The sequence below is a fragment of the Schistocerca cancellata genome, chromosome 5, assembly GCF_023864275.1.
Source record: "Schistocerca cancellata isolate TAMUIC-IGC-003103 chromosome 5, iqSchCanc2.1, whole genome shotgun sequence".
Lineage (NCBI taxonomy): Eukaryota > Metazoa > Arthropoda > Insecta > Orthoptera > Acrididae > Schistocerca > Schistocerca cancellata.
This window is the reverse complement of record NC_064630.1, coordinates 120,079,403-120,097,939: the sequence shown is the minus strand read 5'-3', so window position 1 is coordinate 120,097,939 and position 18,537 is coordinate 120,079,403.

The window sequence follows — 18,537 nt, the reverse complement described above, 5'->3', positions numbered from 1 at the left end:
TGCGCCCAGCATGCGCAGCAAGCCGTCGATACGTCCATCCAGTTTCCTGCGGGATTACAGTGTGCTCCCTTTCAAATGGTTGAAGCTGTTCAGAGGGACTACGTACCCTAGAATGATTTTGCAAACACTGTTCATCTCTAAACTCAGAACAGTTGTTGTTGCCTGCACATTCAAAACAAAGTGTGCACAAAGAGGCCTCCAGAACGCCATCTGATCATTGGTGACCATGACAAATGAATCACTTGATGACCAATTACATTGGGAACTGTGTGCACTACAACAGTTCAAAAATGGTTCAAATGGCTCTGAGCACAATGGGAGTTAACTTCTGAGGTCATCAGCCCCCTAGAACTTAGAACTACTTAAACCTAACTAACCTAAGGACATCACACACATCCATGCCCGAGGCAGGATTACTACGACAGTATTATTAATCACACAATCACAGAAACCGATCTACAAGGATTTCAATATTTACGACCGAAGCTGTCATTTACCCATGCAAATAGTATATCCACGTGTCACTGAATCCATTCCTTGAGAGGGTTGCATATTTCTCCGGCATTGTAGTTCGTAACCTATAACTGTTGGGTGAAATTAAGCTGAGATTAGCAAAAGGTTCTGGACAATACCAGATGAAAAAAGTGAGCAATTCCTCTGTCTAGTTTGCGAGGCTAATCAGATCTGAAGTCACGAGACATCATTCTCGTGTGCTTAGTACAACAAGTTTAAAATGTAACCAAAACAAATTCAAAGAGCATCGCTGGTCTGTAAGTAGCAGACTAGTAGCGTGTGTCACAAACAGCTGTATTGAGGTTAGCTATACGCCCACCCGCCTTTTTTTCTTCTTTTGCTCCCCCTCCCCCCCTCTCGCATCTCGTCGGAACGGTCCGTCAGTTTCCACTATAGCGTTCTTCAATCCACACGGCTTTTTAAAACTTACGTTAAAATGGACACCATTACAAGGAAGTTAAAATAATGAATCAAAATATGCGAAACGTGTTTATGAATGTGGAGATGCTTACGATTCCATGATATACAATGCAGATGAACGACAAACTTCAACTAATTCAGAATATGCGGATGACTAGGTATTATAGGTGTGAGCCCCTCCACGCTCGTACAATCATGGTGACCAACAGAAAAGGTCTTCTGTCACCTCTGCATTGTTAGTATTAAGAATCGAGGAGATCGCAGGAGCGAGGAACTGCGATGTTATCCGTACGGCTGGGTAGGGTTACCCATTAATACGGGCGCTTCTGGGTGATATAAGTGGTCGGAAAAGCTCGACAGAATTAAGCTTGAAAGAAGAGCGGTTTGAAGAGCTGAGGGAAAAAAGTGCCAAGGGAAAAACAACCTCTGCGACAGTGTCAGGTTGGGTAGTAAGGGCAGTAGCGGTTTCTTGCTATCTGCGACAGATCGTGCAAGGTAAGGTTGTGTTAGCGGTTGGGTATCACGCATCAGTGCCATAGAAGCAACGCCAGATTGTCATGGAATGATCAGTCCTGTCGAGGAGGTGAGCGCTGCTGCTGCTGGGCCGACGATGTCTCCTGGGACAGCTGCTGCTGCTCCTGTAACATAGCCAGGTCGTTTTAGGTTTGTCAGTTCGATGGTCCTCAAAGGAACTGCCAGTGTGATATGTGTTGGGAGATTGTTTGTGTGTCGTGTGTGGCTTCCCTGCGATTGCCAGTGCTCATGGCAGAGGCTCAGCTAGCAAGCTAGTCAGTGGCTGAAGTTCAGGGGCTCGCCTCATTGTGTCGTTTGCGTAGTTACGAAGTTACCATAGATAGCTAGTCCCTAAGGAGTGTCTTTGGGCGCTTGTGTTTCCATCTATGGTTGTGATCGTAGTTGTCCAAGTGTAGGATGTGAGGATTGTTCGAGTGACTTGATTTCTTGTACAGACGTGTGGCGAGTTTTTTGAATACCTCCTGGAGAGTCGCCAGTCGGTATTCTCGGTGAAGGTCCGCTGTCCGTGTGTATCGGGGAGCATTGCTTATGATACGTAATACCTTGTTCTGTATTTTCTGGAGGCGGTCCAGGTGTGTGGACGCTGCGTATCCCCAGACAGGAACCGCGTATGTCATCAGCGGTCTAATTAGTGTCATGTATAATGTCCTAGACACCCTCCTATTCAGTGTACTATTCCTGTTGCGCATAGGATAGAGTTGTTTGAGCCTCGCGTTTGCCCTGTTGGTCATGTATTGTATGTGGTCCCCCCACGCAAGCTTCCGGTCTAGCCAAACACCGAGGTATCTGACTTTCGCAGTAAAGCGTATTGGGCTTCCATGGGCAGGGGCTGCAATTTTGGTGTTTGCGCAGTAATTTCGGCCTGCGAGTGAACAGAACCGTAAGAACCTTGCCGGATATGGTAGAAAGGGTTCAAAAGATTTTATATGTGGCTTTTACAGGTATTAGAAGTGAGTGGGATTGGAGGTGAGAAATGAGGGTTGTGAGGGGTAGGTAATAGGCCCTTGATTATGGGCTGGGGGAAAGGGGGGAGGGGGGAGGGAGTATTACAGACGGTAGGAAGGAGAGATTTCTGAACAAACTGGTTAATACGTTGACTGCCAACCACGAGTTATTCGTATCAGACGACGTGGCCGATAGCTCATAGGAAACGAGTTTCTGCGATTTACAGGTCTTGGGCGTCAGGGACAGGGCGTGGTGGAACAGAATTTTTATTTTCACTGGAAAAACTAATAGAACGTGCATACACAAGTTCATACAAATATTTCAGCTTTAGACGTAAAATGTATACTTTGTATCGCTAATGGTAATGAAAATAAAGATTTTATTGGTGATATGTCTCGAAGGATTCTTCCTCGCAAAGAGCTGGCTTTGCTTCACTCATGGGACACAAGTACCGTGATTCATGGCGTTACTATTGTTGGGTGCACTCTCTGCACGGCTTTGTTGGTCGCACTTTTTCTCCATGGCGGGTATTACCTCTAAATAATGAAAGCTGCCATCTGTCATGATTTTCTTCTGGGTGTCTGGTATCTTATGCCCAGTCAATGCCTGAATAAATTTTTCTCTAGAAACAAGAGACTTGGTACTCCTTCCCGCTGTTTGATTATAAAACCGATGGTAATCGTGCAGATAAATTTCCAGCGTATGTAGAGCAAGATTTTTCGACCATCTAATAGCTTTTCGCAGTGCTGAATGAAACGACAGCATTTGATCTGGCAGATCAACACCAGCCATGCCGTTGTTGTACTCTGCGACTATGTTTGGTTTCAAGGCAATTTTGCCTTTTAGATTGCGAAATTCCTCCATTTCGGCACGGTGCGTATTACAAATGGCCAGGACGTCCTTTTTGTTCTTCATTTGGAAACAACAGTATTGTCATTTCTTTTCCACACCATCTGATTCTTCGGTTTCATAGTAACTAACGATTTTGGGTTTTCTTTCGTGTTGTTACGTAATATTCCATAAACATAGATTTTGTAAGTCGATAATAGTTTTGTAAGTGATACAGAATTATAAAAATTGTCCTTATGAAGCACATATCCTTTGTTCAAGAAAGCTTCCATCAGGTGTATGACATATCTTGGCCTTCTGTGACTTGCGACAGTATATTTTTATTTCGAGAACCGCGCTATTATATTCACAGAGTTCATAAAGTTTTACACAATAATTGTGTTTCTTGTTCTTGATATACAGCCTGAAAAACAGAAGGTCGTGCCACAAAACCATTGCTCCGACTATGCAGAGATTCTTGTCTGGGACGTAATTATTGGTCATGATGCTAGTGAAATGGTCCAACGCTGGTCTAATTTTGTGAAGTTTGTTATTGGACAGCAACGAGTTGTCTGACAAGTGTAGATATCTCAACAACAGCTGAAATCTGTTTCTACTCCTAACAGATCTCCAGAATGTGACACTGTAAAAAGAGCTTGTACTCCAGTACTGCTCTATAGACGAAAAACAAGGAGGTCCCATATGCAGCAACAGCCCCATAAATACTTTCATGTCCACAACATCTTTTTGGCTCGCATGTAGATTTGTTTGTTTACGTAATTACATCAGGGACTCTTCGGAAAAAAAGAAGTGCATTGACGCCAAAATTTTGTAAATCTAATGTCAATCTCACATCCTCGTTGAACATAAATACCAGTGGATCTTGAGAAATGTCACACCACTCACCACTGTTACTCGTAGCACCTGCTATTGGACCAACCTGCTCATCTTCTTCATTGCATTCACTGTTGTCTGCATCTGAATCCTCACTTGGATGCTCACATGAAGATGGTTCATAGAGACTTCCACCATTCGTCCATAAACTCGTCTCATTCCGATTCGTTCATGTTAGCTAGCTGTTCAAGTTCTACAGCACTCAATTGCCTCTTATTATTAGCCATTTTACAAGGAAATTTGAACACAGATAACGATACACGTCAGTGAACCCTCTACAAGGAAGACTAAGCAACTACTGATGCAGTTACAATAAACGCATGGATTGTATAGCGCAACATGCTCCGAAGTGCGCAAGCTGGTGGCTGACTGACAACGTATTATCTCATAGATGGCGTCTGCGCTGAACTGTCTATTCTGTACGCCAACTACGAGATAACTCGCAGGCTCCATTTTTCCCGCCAAGAAATTTTTATTTTAAGGTTTCGATGATACAGATGACGAATCAAAGTACACAAACTGCGTAACAAGCCTTCTGAGAGCAGTTTACTCATTTTGGCCGTGGCAGTCAAAGTGTTGAAGAACATTTTGAAAAATACCAGGAGCTGCTTTTAAAATGTTTAATAGCCAAACCGGTATGAATATACAACAGACTGTCAGTCGTATCTGATACAGAGGAAAACAAATAATTGTATGTGCACCGATATCCTCAAAGTAACAGTTGTAGGCATAACAAAGTCGACTTACATATTATGCATCTTTTTATCACTGACGTGTGTCAATTGCAGTTCTTTGTGTTGTTCAACTCGATGTTCATCTAGAATGCAAACAACCATCAGAGCATGGAAATAACAAGAGAAATATAATATAAACTCTTTGACCTATCTGTTAGATGTTTACATGTATGACAGTTGTGTCCAATGTGACCAGGAAATGTCACCGTTTAAGATTTTACAGCAGTAAAACACACGACAACTCGTGTACAGTGAGGCAGGATGGACTTCATATCCTACCATATTAAAACAGATCTGGTTAAAACTGGGTTCTATGTATCCACATAATTGTTTACTTTCTTGATGAACATCACAAAGCATATTAATTGACACGAATATCATTCATAAATAAATACATCCTGTAATATGTAATCAGAATTATGTCTTTGCTGTCATGTATACCATTTTTATCCTGTAGATATCGGTGTACATGCATCTGGTTATTGTCCTTAGTATCAGATGCCAATGACTATGGGCTATACACCCGAATACCGGTTTGACTGTTAAACATCATACATGCAGCTCGTGGTAATCTTCAAGATGTCCTTTAAAAAATATTTACATGCTGCAGAGCACCGCGCGTTCGTGATCGGTATCATTTCTGGATCAGAAAACAGCAGTTATCTTCAGACTGGACGTATAGGTGAAGAGGACATGGTATGTGTTAGTAGAGTCGCATCAGCACGCCAAGCTGAGTGAGGAGGGGGCACATGATGGGACTTAACTGATAAAGCTCACGAGAAGTCAGGCACTTCTGGAGGAAAACGCACAGAATTTGAGGAGGTGTGATAACTTAATTAGCCAGTACAGGATGCATATAGGGAAGATAGACGAATGCAGAATGCGGGACTTCCAACTTACTGTTCTAGCTGTTGTAGAGAGTGGTAAAATTTTGGAGAAGTAGAAATCTAAGCAACAATGCCAAAGGTAAGGGTAGATGAAATAGGAATTTTGTATGTGTAAATGGTGGTGAAGGGATGTAATCGCCATGTGCAGGTGTTTAGTAGTTTCAGTCTGCTGTCGGGCTTCTGATGGATCCTTTGTACCCAGACTAGTTCGCATTGGAAACTGAGTTCCTGGAATTTTATTGTTAAAGCCAGCGGGATGGGATGGTAGTGTAAGCAGAGTCTGAAGTTAGGAAGTTGGAAGCGGTTCGCCCTCCTGTAGCTGTGTGGTCGAATTCCATCAATCGGGTGATTCTCTGGCTCAGACCAATGAATGAATTTATATACACTTGGGTGAACACCATGGTCTCCAGTGCCGTTGAGTCTATGCCTTAGCAAAATCTTCCAGAGGGTATACAAAATTTGGCGTTACAGACAAACACCTGTTCAACGCCATTACGGCAGATAGTGAGAGAGAAGACAGCTGGTGTACGCATCCCGATCAGTGAAGCAGAACAGATCCCACGGCACCGTAATAACTATTACTCTGATCGCGTCTTAATTTTTCCGCACTTGCTCTCTTAAATTGTTTTCCGTTACCGTTTGACGTACTTCGTTTTATTGTTTCTCAGGATCACCACTACCCGCTTGTTCCTTACTACAGCGTGTTGTGTGTAGCGCACACACCTATCATCATCGATTTCTTTTATTCGTCAGTGCAACATTAACCATTCACCATTCTTTCCACAGTCCTTTTTCACCCAGTTTTGACTTAGATACCGAACGAGGTGACGGTACGTTTAAGACACCGGACAAACATTCAGGAGAGCAGGGTTCAGGTACCCCTCTGGTGATTCAGAGAAGGACCACAAGAAGAATGATGTTGCATAAATGGATTTTCTAAGATGGGCGTCAAGGCCCTTCCGTTTGGAGCACAGAAGAAATTAGGACGTGCGCGAAATAACACACAAAAAGATACCGTAATGGATGGAATAGACCATAGACACCTTTCATGGTGTGGCCGAGCGGTTCTAGACGCTACAGTCTGGAACGGCGCGACCGCTACGGTCGCAGGTTCGAATCCTGCCTCGGGCATGGATGTGTGTGACGTCCTTAGGTTAGTTAGGTTTAAGTAGTTCTAAGTTCTGGGGGACTGATGACCTGAGAGGTTAAGTCCCATAGTGCTCAGAGCCATTTGAACCATTTTGAACCATTTGAACCTTTCATGGTGTGTACACTTCATGAGAATGGAACAATAAAGAATACACTAAAAGTGGATTCAGGAGATGGAAAGGAGTATGATCAACAGAAATATGACCGTTGAAGGCATACAAAATAGGTTGTTCAAATGGCTCTGAGCAATATGGGACTTAACATCTATAGGCATCAGTCCCCTAGAACTTAGAACTACTTAAACCTAACTAACCTAAGGACATCACACAACACCCAGTTATCACGAGGCAGAGAAAATCCCTGAACCCGCCGGGAATCGAACCCGGGAACCCGGGCGCGGGAAGCGAGAACACTACCGCACGACCACGAGCTGCGGACTCAAAATAGGATGTTACGGAGGTTGAGATGCGAGGTGCGGCAGGAGCCTTAGCATCCCCAACAGTATATATATATATACAAAAAGGTACGGCCAAACTTTCAGGAAACATTCCTCACACACAAAGAAAGAAAATATGTTATGTGGACATGTGTCCGGAAACGCTTACTTTACATGTTAGAGCTCATTTTATTACTTCTCTTCAAATCACATTAATCATGGAATGGAAACACACAGCAACAGAACGTACCAGCGTGACTTCAAACACTTTGTTACAGAAAATGTTCAAAGTGTCCTCCGTTAGCGAGGATACATGCATCCACCCTCCGTCGCATGGAATCCCTGATGCGCTGATGCAGCCCTGGAGAATGTCGCATCGTGTCACAGCCGCCCACAATACGAACACGAAGAGTCTCTATATTTGGTACCGGGGTTGCGTAGACAAGAGCTTTCAAATGCCCCCATAAATGAAAGTCAAGAGGGTTGAGGTCAGGAGAGCGCGGAGGCCATGGAATTGGTCCGCCTCTACCAATCCATCGGTCACCGAATCTGTTGTTGAGAAGCGTACGAACACTTCGACTGAAATGTGCGGGAGCTCATCGTGCATGAAACACATGTTGTGTCGTACCTGTAAAGGCACATGTTCTAGCAGCAAAGGTAGAGTATCCCGTATGAAATCATGATAACGTGCTCCATTGAGCGTAGGTGGGAGAACAAACTAAAATGAGCTCTAACATGGAAATTAAGTGTTTCCGGACACATGTCCACATAACATATTTTCTTTATTTGTGTGTGAGGAATGTTTCCTGAAAGTTTGGCCCTACCTTTTTGTAACACCCTGTATATGAAGAGCCCTGAAGTAGTGCTGCAGGCAAACGCACCATAATCCTGCAGGGATGTCCATAAATTCTTAAGAGTACGAGGGAGTAAAGATCTCTTCTGAACAGCACGCGTTGCAAGGCATCCCAGATACACTCAATAATTTGCATGTCTGGGGAGTTTGATGCCCAGCGGAAGTGTTTAAACTCAGAAGAGTGTTCCCGGAGTCAATCTGTAGCAATTTTGCACGTGTGGAGTGTTGCATTGTCCTGCTGAAATTTCCCAAGTCCGGCGGAATGCACAATGGACGTGAATGGATGCAGGTGATCAGACATGATGCTTACGTACGTGTCACCTGTCAGAGTTTTATCTAGACATTCCAGGCGTCCCGCATCACTCCAACTGCTCACGCCACGCACCATTACAGAGAATCCACCAGCTTGAACGGTCCCCTCCTGACATGAAGGGTCCATGGACTCATGAGGTTGTCTCCTACCCGTACATGTCCATCCGCTCGATACAATTTGAAACGAAACTCGTCCGATTCGTCCGATCAGGCAACATGTTTCCAGTCACCAACAGGTCAATGTCGGTGTTTACGGGCCCAGGCGAGGCGTAAAGCTTCGTGTCGTGCAGTCATGAAGGGCACACGAGTGGGCCTTCGGTTCCGAAAGCCCATATCGATGCTGTTTTGTTGAATGGTTCGCACGCTGACACTTGTTGATGGCCCAGCATTGAGATGTGCAGCAATTTGCGGAAGGGTTGCACTTCTATCACGTTGAAAGATTCTCTTCAGTCTTCGTTGATCCCGTTCTTGGAGGATCTTTTTCCGGCCCAGCGATGTTGGAGTTTTGATGTTTTACCGGGTTAGTGATATTCGCGGTATACTTGTGAAATGGTCGAACGGGAAATTCCTCAGTTCATCGCTACCTCGGAGATTCTGTGTCCCTGTAACATCACGTTCATACTCACTTAAATCTTGATAACCAACCATTGTTGCAGCAGTAACCGATCTAACAACTGCGTCAGACACTTGTTGTGTTATATAGGCATTGCCGACCGCAGCGCCGTATTCTGCCTGTTTACATCTCTCTATATCTGAATACGCATGCCTAGATATTTCTGTTGATGACAGAGATCAGTGTTCTGAACAATGTGACATCAGTATTTTCTTCAACTGCAAACTAACAATTATAGCTATTACGGGTAATATGTTTTTGGGTTGGTTATCACCTCCGAGTACACATGGCACAAGAAAATTACAGAAACGTACAAAGTAAGGAGATGGGGCCTGGATAAATTTAAAGAACCAAAGATTGTAAACAGTTACAAAGGGAGCATTAGGCCACAATTAACTGAAAAAGGGGAAGAAATGTAATTTAAGGCAACTGGGTAGCTCTGAGAGGTGAAATAGTAGTGGCAGCAGAGGATCAAATAGGTAAATAGAAACGGCCTGGCAGAAATTCTTCGACAACCTGGAAATACTGGATTTAATTGACGAAAACAGAAAATATAAAAACGCAGCGAATGAAGCAGACAAAAAGGAATAAACACGTTTCAGAATTGAAATAGACATAAAGTTAAAATAGCCAAGCAGGCATGACCAGAGGAAAAGTACAAGGCAATGGAAGCTACATTATTGATCACGTGCTGATCGCCCTACCTGCATAAGTAGTATCTGCATCAAGCATCCAGCGTATGGATGATCTTATACGTCCCAGCCAACATCAGTTGCATGTAATGCATCAGTAATCTGGAGAAACATAAAGCACATTTTCATCGTTCATCATGTTCGCTCTTTAAAAATTCCGTATCTTTTGCATCACAATACAGTGCCCAAACCACTGCAGAGATTAAAAAAAGTACATGGAAGTTCTTGCCTTCCTGCTATACGTCAAGGACCTACAGTAAACACTGTCTTCTGTTCATGTCACCAAAGGAAGGTTGTCGTCTTGAAGGTACGGAACTCCGCAATATTGCCTGTGCTTGCGGCTCAACGATACCGACTGTCATTTATGTTGCTTGGAAATACGTGACTTAGTTTAATGATGATAAAACTGAGAAGGATATAGATTACTTGAAAAAGTGAACAGTTACTCACGGAAGTCGTAGCCGAATGCTGAGTACTCTTCATTTCTTTTTTATATGGATTAATATAGAAGTAGAAAGCATAGCTTGCTGATCAGCACCCGTGCAGGTACAGGTTAGGTTACAGCTTCCTCCCCACTCTATTTTTAGGGCCATTAGCACAGAAGACTCGATGGAATCACTGGACGCAGACGAGTGTGCCTGTAGTTGCGAGCACGTCATGAACTTAAGAGCAAAGGGCTTCGCTGTCAAAGCCAACATTCACAGTACCCTTTTATCACTGCTTAATGTGTTTTCTATGCTCTATTAAAAAATTTCTCCCATATCTCTTTTTCATATCATAGTGCTGTGGGTTACGAACTACCAAAGAACTGGTAGGTTTTGTGAAGAGGACTGTAGAAATACTAAATCGCTTCACTGCCTCCAAAACGTTCTTCTTGCAGACATGCAACTGTGCAACTGCGCCATGCCTCGAATTTTACACGCGTGCCTTTGTTTTTAAAGGGGCATATTGACTGTGCCACTGTTTGGTGCGCAATGGAATCATTGAGCTTAATTTCTTCGAATGAAAAAAAAAAAAAAAACGTGAACGTGACTATTGAATTTTTTCAGCAGCTCTTAAAATAATTAAACTTTGATAAAGACTGATTTCAGCAAATCGAGTCACAATCTTCAACTGGTGAAGACCACCGGAAATGACGCCAGATACCCGCTGGTCAGTTGATACCACAAGAAGCTACATCACATGTCCAGTACACTCATAAATCGATTTAACACAGAAATATAAATATAAAAATACACTGGAAGAGCGATAGCTTTAAATATTGTCCCAGGACCTCGAAGAATCAGAGACGTACAGTAGGACCAAAAATTTCACCATATGCAGGGTGTCAAGAAATTAAGTATCGATTTTGTAGAAAACGGTGGTGTAGGGGTCATATGTTAATGCTAATGCATTGCAAGCGCATTGTAGGTCTAAAAGTTGTAGTTGTTGCTGAAAATGATGGTATGGCTTCACGACACCGCTAAAAATGTGTTCTGTTGCAACAGGTACATGAACAAGCGTGATGTTAACTGTGCAGGAGAGGATAGCTGTTGTGATGTGACGGTTCCATAGGTTGTCATATGGTAAAATTCGGATGAGATATGACCACCGATTCCATAAACCTGGACCTGCTGATAAGGCAATTCAACGATTAAGGAACAAGTTTAAGCGCAATGGGGCCGTTAAGGACGAACCCGAACAAGGCTGTCCATCAGCCTCTGCCGATCCAATTGAACGCAGTCCATAATCGGTGCGGCGATTGTCTGTGGAACTGGACATTCAACGCTCGATGGTACCTAAAGTGTTGCGGCAAACGTTGAAAAAAAAAGTTGACTTACCATCTGCAGGTTCTCCATCAATTTCACGAGAAGGACTTGGCAGAACGTATGAAGATGTGCCAGGATATGCTGGAAACAAATGCAAATCGTAACATCCTCAAACATATCCAGTTGTGCTTCGAGGCAACCCTGCACACTTGTGGAAGGGTTAACTGACATAACTGCATCATCTGGGCCGACACACCACTAGTGGAGTGTCCGTAATTCCTGCAAGACTCCCGCAAGGTAAATGTGTAGATGAGAATACACACTGATAAAATCTATGGTCTGTTCTCCTTCACCATTATTGGAGCAATGTACGTGGATATGCTGCAACAATTTCTTTAACCGCAGCTTTTTCAGGATGAAAGTGTGCATAATGTTTACTTCCGCCGGCCGTTGTGGCCGAACGGTTCTAGGCGCTTCAGTCTGGAAGCGGTCGCAAGTTCGAATCCTGCCTCGGGCATGGATGTGTGTGATGTCCTTACGTTAGTCAGGTTTAAGTATTTCTAAGTTACAGCGGACTGATGACAGATATTATGTCCCATAGTGCTCAGAGCCATTTGAGCCATTTTTTGTTTATTTCCAAAAGGACGGGGCATCATGCCATTATACCATTGATGTGCGAACGTTTTTGAATCATGTGTTTCCTGGAAGTTGGATTAGGCGCACAGGACTCGTGATCTGGGTGGCTAATCACCCCGACCTCACACCCATGGACTTCTTCATTTGGGGGTTTTTCAAGAAACGTGTGTTTGACTGTCGCCGTATCAACTTAATTGGCGGAATTCCGAGACCGAGTTAGACAAACTGCAGCAGCTCCAACACCCAAATTCTCCGGAATGTCTTTCATACCACGACCGCCAGGTGTCGGGATGTGAATGGGGCACATGTTGAATGTAACATGTCATAAACATATGCCACTATAAACAATAAGAATACAGTAGTAATTTCAATAATATCGATACCTAATTTATGGACACTCCGTGCCTCAAGACACGTTGGAGAAAGTTGAGAAAAACGATAAACGCCGTCTCTAATAGGATATGGACAATGAAAGAATTCGCTTAATTAACACTATTTCTGAAACCAGGTAAAATAAACTTTCAGTTATGTCTATGTATTCTTCTTCGATCTTGCCAGCCTCTTCAAATAATAAACTCTTGGCTTCATGTCTACATCTATATCTACATATGAAGGGCTTATTTCAATAGCGGTACAAGTCCATTACCTCCATTTTTCTGCCTATAATGCTTATGGAATTAATGATCTAAACAAACAGAAAGAAAGTTTCATCTCTGGCAAGAAGCCATATGCTTGAATATTTCTGGTATCTAAACTGCAGATTTTTCAGCGCTCATTTACCTTTAGGACTCTATATCTCATAAAGAACAAAAATGGACTTGTACCACTATTGAAATAAGCCATTCACATATAAGGGTACGTCCCGTTGTACCAGTTGTTAGGGCTTTCTCCCGTTCCATTCAAGTGAGGATGGCGTAAAGAATGATTGCCTAAACGCCTCTGTGCGTGCAGTAGTTTGTCTAATCTTGTCTTCGAAATTCCTTTGGCACTGTACTGCAATATATCCCTTGATTCGTCACTTTAAAGTTGGTTCTAGAAACTTTTTAGATAGGTTTTCACCAGATGGATTACATCTATCTTCAGGCGCCTGCCAGTTCAGTTCTTTCAGCATGTTAGTGACAGCCTCACTTGTGTCGAACAAACCTGTGACCAATCGTGCTGGCCTTCTTTGTATTCGATAAATATCGCCTGTTAGTCCTATTTAGTATGTATGGATCCCACGCGCTTGAACAACGTTCCAGAGTGAGTCACGCTAGTGTTTTGTATGCAGTCTTTTTTTACCAATGAACCGCAGTCTGCCACTTGCATTACCTACGACTAAGACTATGTGATCATTCCATTTCATATTCCTACAATTTGTTACACACAGGTGTTTGTACGAGTTGACCGATTCCAACTGTGACTCACTGATATTACAGTCATAGAATACTAAGTTCCTTCGTTTTTTGACGTGCGTAATTTCACACATCTCAACATTTAAAGCAAGCTGCCAACCTTTTCACCATTTTGATATGTAATCAGGACCTGACAGGATATTTGCGCAGCTTCTATCGGACAGTACTCCATTGCAGATAATTGCATCGTCTAAGAAAAGTCTGAGGTTACGATCACTACTGTCTGCAAAATCATTAAAATACAAAATGAACAGCATAGGTCCCAACATACTTCCCTGGGGCACACCCGAAGTTACTTCTACATTTATCGATGACGCTCTGCTCAAGATAACTTGCTGTGACTTTGCTACCAATAAATCCTCAATACACTTACAAATTTCGCTTCATATCCTAAACGATTGCACTTTTGATAATAAACGTATATGTGGTAATGAGTCAAACGGTTTTTGGCAATCGAGAAAAACTGCGTCAACCTGGCTGCCTTTACCCACGGCTTTCAGTCTGTCACGTTAGAAACATTTCATCTATGTATTTGAAATCCAAGCTAATTGGCACGCAAGAGATAATTCTGTTAAAGACACCACATTATGCAAGCTCTCAGAATATGTTCTAAGAATCTACATCAAATGGATGTCAAAAATAATGGATGGACGGGAGAGGGGAAGGGGGGGGGGGGTTGTTTTGGGGAAGAGACCAAACAGCGAGGTCATAGGTCCATCGGATTAGGGAAGGACGGGGAAGGAAGTCGGCTGAGCCCTTTCAAAATGGTTCAAATGGCTCTGAGCACTATGGGACTTAACATCTGATGTCATCAGTCCCCTAGAACTTAGAACTACTTAAACCTAACTAAGCTAAGGACATCATGCCCGAGGCAGGATTCGAACCTGCGACCGTAGCGGTCGCACGGTACCGGACTGAAGCGCCTAGAACCGCTCGGCCACATCGGTCGCCGGCCGTGCTATTTCAAAGGAGCCATCCCGGCATTTGCCTGGAGCGATATAGGGAATTACGGAAAACCCAAATAAGGATGGCCGGACGCGGGATTGAACCGTCGTCCTCCCGAAAGCGAGTCAAGTGTGCTAACCACTGCGCCACCTCGCTCGTTGTGACAATAGTGGTTTGGATCACTTGTGCTACATTTCTATTAGATAGGCGTGAGCTGTGCTTCCTCCCAAGTACTGGGCATGGTAGAGATATATAGATTATAGTTGAAAGCAGGGCTCAATCAGCCACATATTCATTTTAGAATCTCATACGGATTCCATCGGTCCATGGAGTTTTGTTCAGTTTAACGATTTCAGCTGCCTCGAAACACCACTGACGCTAACTTCTATTTAGCTCATCTTTTCGGTGGTAAGAGAATTAAATCGTGATAGTACTCATGGTTTTCCTTTGCAAGGGAATATTCGAAAACGGAGTTTCCACTTTCGCTTTGCTAACCTCAATTTCTGTTCTTGTCTCGCCCATAATTGACTAGACACTATCGTTGGTCCCTCTAACAGCCTTTACATACGACTAGAATTTATTTGAGTTTTGTGAAAGGTCTTTAGATAACATTTTGCTACGGTAGTCGTTGAAAACAACATGCATTGCTCTCTTGACTGTCAAACGCGTTTCATTCATATCTAGCTGTAGCCCTCAGCTTTATTTCACAGCCGGCTGGGGTGGCCGAGCGGTTCTAGGCGCTACAGTCTGGAGCCGCACGACCGCTACGGTCGCAGGTTCGAATCCTGCCTCGGGCATGGATATGTGTGATGTCCTTAGGTTAGTTAGGTTTAAGTAGCTCTAAGTTCTAGGGGACTGATGACCTCAGAAGTTAAGTCCCATAGTGCTCAGAGCCATTTATTTCACACCTATTGGACATTATTTTTATTAAAAATGAAACCCCTCCAGCTGTGCTTAAGATTTCATATTTATTTGGCTACTAGTTTCGACTGTCCGCCATCCATGTGAAGCACGTATTGGCCTCACCAATGACTTTCTAGCACTCAGCCGCACACAACTGATTTCATCAAAGTGTTCGGGCCTGAAGATGGCGTTGACGCAACGTTGAAACTTGTAGCGAAATAAATATGAAATCTTAAGTACAGCTGGAGGTGTTTCACTTTTAATAAAAATTATACCAGCTGATGTCCCACCATCATCCAGTTTCAATATGGATGTACGAAGATATTGGACATTAGTCTCCGTTTCTTTAAGAGTTTCTTTACAGTGATTGTACACCATGGAGGGTCTCTCCCATCACGAACTGTTCTACATTGAGGTGACAAAGTCATGGGATAGCGATATGCACATACACAGATGGCGGTAGTATGAAACGGCAATGCATTGGCGGAGATGTATTTGTACTCAAGTCATTCATGTGAAAATATTTCCGATGTGATTACGGCCGCTCGACAGCAGTTAAGACTTTGAAAGCGGTGAGATAGTTGGAGAAAGACGCATGAGACATTCCATTTCGGAAATTATTAGGAAATTCAGTATTCCGCGATCCACAGAGCCAAGAAAGTGCCGAAATACCAAATTTCAGGCATCGCCTCCCACCGCGGACAAGGCAGTGGCCGACAGCCTTCACTTAACGAGCAACAGCGGCACCGTTCGCGTAGAGTAGTCAGTGCTAACAGACAAGCAACGCTGGATGAAATAACCGCAGAAATCAATGTGGGACGTACGCCGAATGGCTCCGTTAGGACAGTGTGGCGAAATTCGGCGTTAATGCGCTATGGCAGGCAACGACAGACGCGAGTGCCTTTGCGCTTGCAGCGCCTCTCCAGTGCTCGTGATAATATCGGTTGGACCCTAGACGACTGGAAAACCGTGGCCTGGTCAGATGGGTACCGACTTCAGTTGGTAAGAGTTGATGGTGGGGTTCGAGTGCGGCGCAGATCCCACGAAGCCATGGACACAGGTTGTCAGCAAGGCACTGTGCAAGTTTGGTGGTGGCTCCACAATAGTGTGGGCTGTGTTTACGTGGAACAGACAGTGTCCTCTGCATGTTCGGCTACTTGGAGACCATTTTGAGCATTACATAGACGTCATGTTTCCAAACAACGGTGTAATTTTTATGGATGACAATGCACCATGTCACTGGGCCACAACTGTTTGCGATTAGTTCGAAGAACATTTCGGAGAATTCGAGCGAATGATTTGGCCACCCAAATCGCCGACATGAATCCCATAGAACATTCATGGGACATAATCGACAGGTCAGTTCGTACACAAAATCGTGCACCGGCTGCACTTTCGGAATTATGGACGGCTGTGTTGTTGTTGTAGTCCTCATGCTACTCTATCCTGTGCAAGCTTCTTCACCTACGAGTAACAACTGTAACATACATCCTTCTGAATCTTCTTACTTTATTCATCTCTTGGTCTCCCTCTACGATTTTTACCCTCCACGCTTTTTTCCAGTACTAAGTTGGTGATCCCTTGATGCCTCAGAACGTGTCCAACCAACCGATCCCTTCTTCTGGTCAGATTTTGCCACAAATACCTCTTCTCCCCAATTCTATTCAGTACCTCCTCATTAGTTACATGATCTAATTACACTTCAGCATTCTTCTGCAGCACTGCATTTCGAAAGCTTCCATTCTCTTCTTGACTAAACTACTTATTGTCCATGTTTCACTTCCATACATAGCTGGACTCCATACAAATACTTTCAGAAAAGACTTCCTGACGCTTAAATCTATATTCGATATTAGCAAGTATCACTTCTTCAGAAACGCTTTCCTTGCCATAGCCAGTCTACATTTTATATCCTCTCTAATTCAACCATCATCAGTTATTTTGCTGCCCAAAAAACAAAACTCATCTCCTACTTTAAGTGTCACATTTTCTAATGTAATTCCCTCAGCATCACCTGATTTAATACGACTGCTATAGAGGCAGTATGGCTCAGTATTTCTGCAGGGAATCCCAACGACTTTTTGAGTTAATGCCACGTCGAGTTGTTGCTCTACGTCGGGCAAAAGTAGGTCCAACACGACATTAGGAGGTGTCCTATGATTTTTGTCACCTCATTGCACTAGGTACGTGTCCAACAAGTGATGCCCAACTATTCTTTTAAATCTGAGACCTAGTTCCCGTACATACAACTGTCCTGAGCCAGAAGTTTCAATTTCCTCTTTGACGTGAGACACCACTGTACAAGCTCCTGTCCTGATCTAAAAGTTACAATTTCCTCATTGATATGTGGCACTACTGCTTCTTTACCTAGTTTACCGAACATATAAATCTTTCCACTTGTCACGTCAGGCATTTAAAATTCCACGAGAATTCCTCCGAGCACTCTGTAGTGAATGTTTAGTGGTTACTAATGACCAGTGTGCAGGTTTTTTTCCTCTCGGCTCTCTGTACCGGCACTGCTTTCTGGTGGACAGCACTGCCCTTAAATAGTCGCCCTACTGGTAATGCGTAACTGTTAAGGAATTTTCACTCCGCGGACGCCGATCCTGCTTTGCTGCATCCCACGACGCTCTCACCACCGCGCCATTGCTTGCATTGACTGTTACCTGTTACGTTAATTTCTACAGCTTTTTTATGACTGTATCCTAGAAACAGCTTGTCGATCTGATGATTGAGGTACTGCGAAATGTAATTTATGGTCGCTTTATGGATCTTGTTCTGCTACAGCTTACTTTTTGTAGTAAGGTGAAACACATTGTCCTTCACAAGCCACAGAAGTTGCCGGACATTTTTATGGAGGTCTGCAGACTGACTTTACACATTGTCTCTTTAGGAGCCGTATTTTGTTCCCACTTAAAAGCACGGAAGCAAATTTTGTTGTTTTTCTCGACATTGCTTGTCTCGCTGGCGCTTTCCGAGATTTATCGATTCTGAGTAGTCTGGATCGGTTACCAGTGTAACCACACACTTCTTTATGGCCGCCGTAGTCTCTACATTATTATCGGTAACTTACATAGTCTACGGATTCAAATCCTGTCTCG